This window comes from Molossus molossus, unplaced genomic scaffold, assembly GCF_014108415.1.
Source record: "Molossus molossus isolate mMolMol1 unplaced genomic scaffold, mMolMol1.p scaffold_m16_p_17, whole genome shotgun sequence".
Lineage (NCBI taxonomy): Eukaryota > Metazoa > Chordata > Mammalia > Chiroptera > Molossidae > Molossus > Molossus molossus.
Window position 1 is genome coordinate 61,142,730 of NW_023425352.1, and position 6,716 is coordinate 61,149,445.

Below are 6,716 nucleotides of genomic sequence, written 5' to 3' on the forward strand. Positions count from 1 at the left end.
TACACTTTCAATAACTACTTGTCCTATGAGAATACAGAATAATTCTATCATTCTAGAAATTCCTTTGTGCATGTTTTCAGATAGCCCATGCCCTCTAGAGGTAACCGTTGTTCTGATTTCTATCATCATAAATTAGTTTTGCCAGTTTTTGAGTTTTATATGAATAATATATATTATGTTATCATTTGTATTCAACTTATTTCACTCAGCATAAGGCATGTGAAATTCTCCCATGATGTTACATTTACCATTAGTTTTGTTATTTTTATTCCTGAGAAGTATTTTATTTTATGAATATATTACAACTGTTTAATTCATTCACCTGGTAATGGACATTGGGGTTAGTTCCAATTTTAATTCTTACCAATAAAGTATTCATGAAGGTTTTTATACAAGTTTTATGTCAGCATATCGTTATATTTCTCTAAGGTGAAACATAGGATCGAAATTGCTGGGTTATAAGCTTGGTGCATGGTGGCTCTCAGCTCCAAATCTGCACTTTTAGGGTCTGCTTTGTGATACTAAAGCTGGACTCTAGTCATTTCTGTTGTGTTAGCTGGCACACTGTTAGGCTTTGCCAGTAGAAGTTTCTGGAGGGATAATTCAAAGCCAGGACAGGAGGAAGAGACTGTCCTTCCTTCTTCTGATGAGATTAGAATTCAAGGGACTTGTTAAGTGTTTGTCCTTGGCCTGTATCATCCTGCAAGTTTCTCTGCCACCAGCGGCATGGGCTACACACCTGGCACCTTTCTTTGCCACCCAGCAATGTATTCATCGTTTAACTACATTCCACGCACTCTGGCAAGTTCTTCAAAACTGCGTATTGCTGTGTCAACCACACCCTCTTTTAAAACATCTGACTCTGTGCCATAGTGTCTGTGTGTGGGGAGCTGGTGGTGGTGTGTCCCCAAGATTCCAAGTTCTTTGATTGTTCACTCCCTCCCTCTGGTGTAGTAGCTGCTTTATGCATTTCATGCTTAGGGACCCCTTTAAAACCTCTTTTAGCCCTTCTAATAATTAAATACCTTTAAAACACTTATTCATTAAGATACATGCACCCCTATGTTCATTGCAGCATTATTTACAATAGGCAAGACATGGAAAAAACCTATGTTCTTTGATCAATGATTGGGTAAAGATGTGGTCCATATGTACGATGGAATACTACTGGGCCATAAAAAGATGAAATATTGCCATTTGTGCCCTGGCCAGTTTGACTCAGTGGTTAGAGCATTGGCCCATGGGCCAGAGAGACCTGGGTTCAGTTCCTGCGAGGGGCACGTGCCTCAGTTGCAGTTTGTCCTCAGCCCCAGGTGGGTTTGTGGGGGTGGCAGCCAATTGATGTGTCTATCTCACATCGATGTCTGTCTCTCTCTCTCTCTCTCTCTCTCTCTTTCTCTCTCTCTCTCTCTCGCCACCTCTCTCCCTCCCACTCTACCTAAAGATAAATGCAAAAATGTCCTTGGGTAGCCCTGGCTCAGTCAGGCCCTGGCAGTGTCGGCCGGTCCAGAGAGACCTGGGTTCGGTTCCCACTAAGGGCATATACTGTGGTTGCAGTTTGTCCCCAGACCTGGTTGGGTCATGCAGGAGGCAGCCACTCGATGTGCCCCACATCGATGTTTCTCTCTCTCTCTCTCTTCCTCTCTCTCCCTCCCACTCTATCTGAACAAAAAATGGAAAAATGTTCTCAGGTGAGGATAAAAATAAAAGAAATATTGCCATTTGAGAAAACATGGATGAATCTTGAGAATGTTATGCTAAGTGAAATAAGTTAGGGAGAAAGGGACAAGACCGTATGATTTCATTTATATACGGGATGTGAAACAAAAAGCAACCAATAAACATACCACGAAACAGAAAATCCCAAACTTACAGATAGAGACAACAGAATGATCGTTGCCAGAGGGGAGAAGGAGTGAAGAAAAAACAAGGAGGGTAAAGGAAGTCAAATATATGGTGATGGGAGAAGACTAGACTTAAGGTGAGCACACAAAAGTATACAGACGTTATATTGTAAAGTTGTACACCAGAATTTACCTGTTATTTACCAATGTTATCCCTATACATTTTTCAAAAGTAAAAATAAATAAATAAATAACTTTCACTAGTTAGCAATTCTTTATGTTACATTTTCCAGATCTAAATTACTGGTATGATTTCTAACTCTGATTGGACCCTGGCTGTTTTAATTTAATAAAATAAAAGGCATACAATTTACAGTGTGGTTTTACCACTTCACACTCAGGTCAGCAATGTTAATAGTTTCAGTTGTTCTGTGGATTTGCTAATACTTGGTATTGTCAGTTTTTGATTTTAAATAATTTTAGTCATTCAAGTATGTATGAAGCACTTTCATCTTCTTCCCTGTTTTCTGGTTTAACAAATATTTGGGATATTCCACTCTATCTTAAGTTTTAGTTATATTATTTAAAGTATTGTTATGCTTGTCTTCATTTTTAGTTTTTTGTTTGTTTGTTTTTCCTGGAGTTTTGTTTTGTTCTTTCATTAGGAACATGTTTCATTGTCTCCTAATTTTGGCTGCCTCCTTGGTAGGGCTGCCATGTCTCCTGGTCTTGGTAGAGTGGTCACAAGTACTAAGTGTCCTGTGAGGCCCAGTGACACAGTCTCCCTGGTCATCTGTCCTTTGTGTGGGTTGTGTGTGCCATCCTGTTGTAGTTGAGCTCTGATGGCTGTTAGCACATCATTCGGTGGCTGGCAGACCCTCAGGCTGACCACAGAAGACAAGCTGCTGTTCAGGGGCTAGCCCTGCAGAGCAGGATTTGCTATTTCAGGGCTCTGAAGCCTTCTAAGTTTATCCTTTGGGTGTGTTATTTGTGGAGATGTTTGGGTGGTGTCTAGTGTGTCCGAAGCGGGCCACCAGGTAGGCTATTTCTGGGGCTCCTTGGGAGGTGCAGGCCAAAGTCAGGCACTGCCTGTGCCCTGCCCAGGGCCACCTGGTATGAGCTCAAAGTTATATGCAGATGGTTTAGAGCTGGCCTTAGAGGTGCCTAGTAGAGACCAAGCTGTGGACCAAGGCCGTTGGCCACTAGTGCTGGCTTAGGGCTGCTAAGCAAGAGGTACAGAGCATGCCAAGGCCAGATGCAGCATGTTTGTGGTTTGTAACCTTTGAGAGATTTTAGGAAAGTCTATAGGATGAGCCAAGACAGGCCCTTTGTATGGAAAAGCTACTGGAAGAATCTTTTTTTTTTTTTTTTGCTCAGTGGTTGGAGCATCGACCTGCAGACCTAGCGAGAACCGAACCTGGGTTCCGCAGGCCAATGCTCCAACCGCTGAGCAATACCAGCCAGGGCTGGAAGCATCTTGAGTAGGCCTGCAAGTTGGGGGGGCAGGGTCTCAGGGAATCAACAGATTGGGGTGAACAGTGTTAGCTAGGTTGATGGAAACGGAGACTTAGAGGCCATCTTTGCCTGCAGGCTGGGTGTGGGGAGGGCTCATTGAAGAAACAGCGGCCTCTGCTAGCACTTTTTTTGGAGAGAAAGCAGCCCTCCAGGCCTTGTCCAGAAGCCAGACAAGTCACTGACTTCCTGTGGGTTCCTGGTGTGCTGTTCAAGCTGCTACCCCAGCACTGGATTTGGAGCAAGTGAGTTCATGCTCAGGCCCTTTAAGATGAGTGCCTAGGACTCCAGGAACCCTCTGTCTCACTCAGCCAAAATCCCCCATGATTTTCACAGCCAGAAGTTATGGGGACTTCTCTTCCCAACACTGGAACCCGAGGCTGGATGGCCTGGTGAGAGGCTGAGATCCCTGGTTCCGAAACTGAGATATCCCTCCAGATTTTTAACCACCACAGCTGATAGTGGGGTCAGCTCATTTCACATCTCTGCCATTCCTACCAGTCTCAATGTGGCTTTTTCTGGTCTTTATTTTATTTTTTGTAATCCTCACCTGAGGATATTTTTCTATTAATCTTCAGACAGAGTGGGAAGAAGAAAGGAGAGAAAACGAGAGAGAGAAAACGAGAGAGAGAAACATCGACGTGAAAGGGTCACATCGACTGGTTGCCTCCCACATGACCCCCGAACAGGGCCGGGAATGAACCTCAAAGGAGTTATGCACTCTTGACTGAAATCGAACCCGTAACTCATTGGTCCATGAGCCGATGTTCTACCGCTGAGCCGAACTAGCCAGGGTGGCCTTTATTTTTATTATTGACACTATTACAGATGTCCCTATTGCCCCACCCAGTCCCTACTCCTACCCCTCTTCCCTCAGGCCATCACCAGGCTTTTTCTTTATATCTTTACTTGTAGGACTTCTGATCAGTAGACTTCAGGTGGCTCTAGTGATGGTTGTCCTGTAATTTGGTGGTAATTTTGATGTTGGCCATGGGAGGAGGCAAGCACAGCATTTACCTACTCCACCAGCTGGACTGGAAGTCTATCCATTTTATGTTTTATTTCCACATGCATCAGTTTTACATCATTGAAAAAGCTCATATGCATTGTTACTGTCTCTGGTTTGAACATTTAGTTGAATTTCAACGAACTCATGAAAAGAAAATTTTATATTTCAGTCCCCCAAATTTATCATTTGGCAAGATCTTTACCCCTTTTTGTAGATTCAAATTTGTATTCTATTATCATTTTTCTTTAACCTGAAGGACTTCCTTTGACATTTATTATAGTGTATTATATCGCTGATAAATTTTTCACTTGTGTTTATATAAAAATTTTCACCTTTATTTCTGAATGAGTTTCTTGCTGGATATGGAAATTCAGATACCATCATCCCTCACCACTTTGCGCTTCGACTTTTGCGGCTTCACTCTATGGTAGTTTTTTCAAATATATTCATTAAAAAGTTGATAGAGACAGTAAAAAGGATACAGCACATGCTCAGTTGTCTGAGTCAATCATATAGCCCTGTATTATAATTAAAATTAAAATTACTGTACATATGGACTGTAGGCCTATGTATTTGAGCACCCCTGAAAATCCTTCAATGCCAGGTGCAACCACTTGACCACTTCTTGTCTGTGGGCAATAACTTTTTTCCAAAAAAAGGGGCGTGGTGAAACCAAGCCAATTATAGTGTGCTATTCACTGATTGGCTATCCTAGCCTCTTCCTATTCTGGCCACTGATTGGCTCAGCCTCATGCAAATTCATTTCTCTGACACATGCTCCTACACCGCTTTACATGGGAAGCATCTTTGATCTTGTGTTTGCGATTCCTGAGAACTTTTATCTAAGACCCACGATGGCTCCTAAATGTGCTGCTTCTTCTAAGCCTTCTGATGATGAAACTAAGCACCGGAGGAAGATGCTTACCATCGAGGAGAAGGTGAAACTCCTGGATATGATCAAAGATGGCAAGAAAATCATGGAGGTTGCCCGCCATTATGACTTGAATAAGTCTACCGTTCACTCCATATGTAAAGATGAAAAGAACATCCGTGCTACAGCTACTGTCTCTTTCAACAAGGAAGCAAAGCATGTCATGACAAGTCATAACAAGTTCATAGTGGAAACAGAGTCTTCCCTAGCCGTTCGGATCAGCGACAGCCACAAGAAAAACATTCCATTGGATTTGCTAGTCATCCAGGAAAAGGTGAGGCAGCTCTCTCAGTGCTTTATGGCAGATGAACTTCAACCAGGACCCTCTTCTGCAATGTTCATAGATTTCACGGTGAGCAAGGGTTGGTTCAAGGAGTTCCAGAAGAGGTATCATCTCAAGAGTGTCGTTGTCCACGGAGAAGCTGCCTCTGCTGATCAGCCTGCAGCAGAGGACTACGTGAACAACATGTTCCAGAAGATCCTTGAGGAGGGCGAGTATCATCCAGAACAGGTGTTCAATATGGATGAAACAGGACTGATGTGGAAAAGAATGCCTTCCCAGACATTCATTTTCAAGGATGAGGCCAAGGTCCGTGGCTTCAAGGCATATAAGGATCACGTGACTATTGTTATGTGTGGAAATGCTGAGGGATTTTTGCTCAAGCCTGCCCTGGTCTACAAGGCCAAGAACCCTAGGGCCCTGAAGAGTAAAAACAAGAACCTGCTGCCAGTGCACTGGATGCACAACGACAAGGGCTGGATCATGAAGCAGCTGTCATCAGACTGGTTCCACGAGTGCTTCATGCCCCGAGTCAAGCTGTATCTCCAGAGAAGGGACTCAAGTTTAACTTCCTTCTCCTTATGGACAATGCTGGAGGTCATGTGCAAGACAGTGTGTGGATTGAGTTTCTTCCTCCGAACACCACTTCGCTGATCTAGCCCATGGATCAAGGTGTTACTTGTGAGTTCAAGACCCTCTACATGTGAAACACCCTGCAGCACCTCATTGAAGGCACAGACTTTGAGGAGAACTTCTTGCTGAAGGAGTACTGGTGGCAGTATATCATCGTGACCTGTCTGAAGAACATCCAGGCAGCATTGAAGGACATAAAGACGGAGACCATAAAGACCAGCTGGAAGATATTGTGGCCTGAAATTGTCCACAACTACAGAGGATTCACCCCAGAGGATATAAGCAACTCGGCAGTGGATAAAGCAGTGAGGATGGCCCAGATGCTGGGAGGAGAAAGTTTTGCGGATATGACCTGCGATGACATGGATGAGCTGCTGGAGACACATTTGGATCCCTTAACTGATGAAGATCTGGTGGAGATGACTAAGTCTGTGAGTGAGGAGGAGGAAGAGCAGCCCGAGGTTCGTGGGGGTTAGGAGGAGGAAGGTGGCCTTACATTTTAGCGTC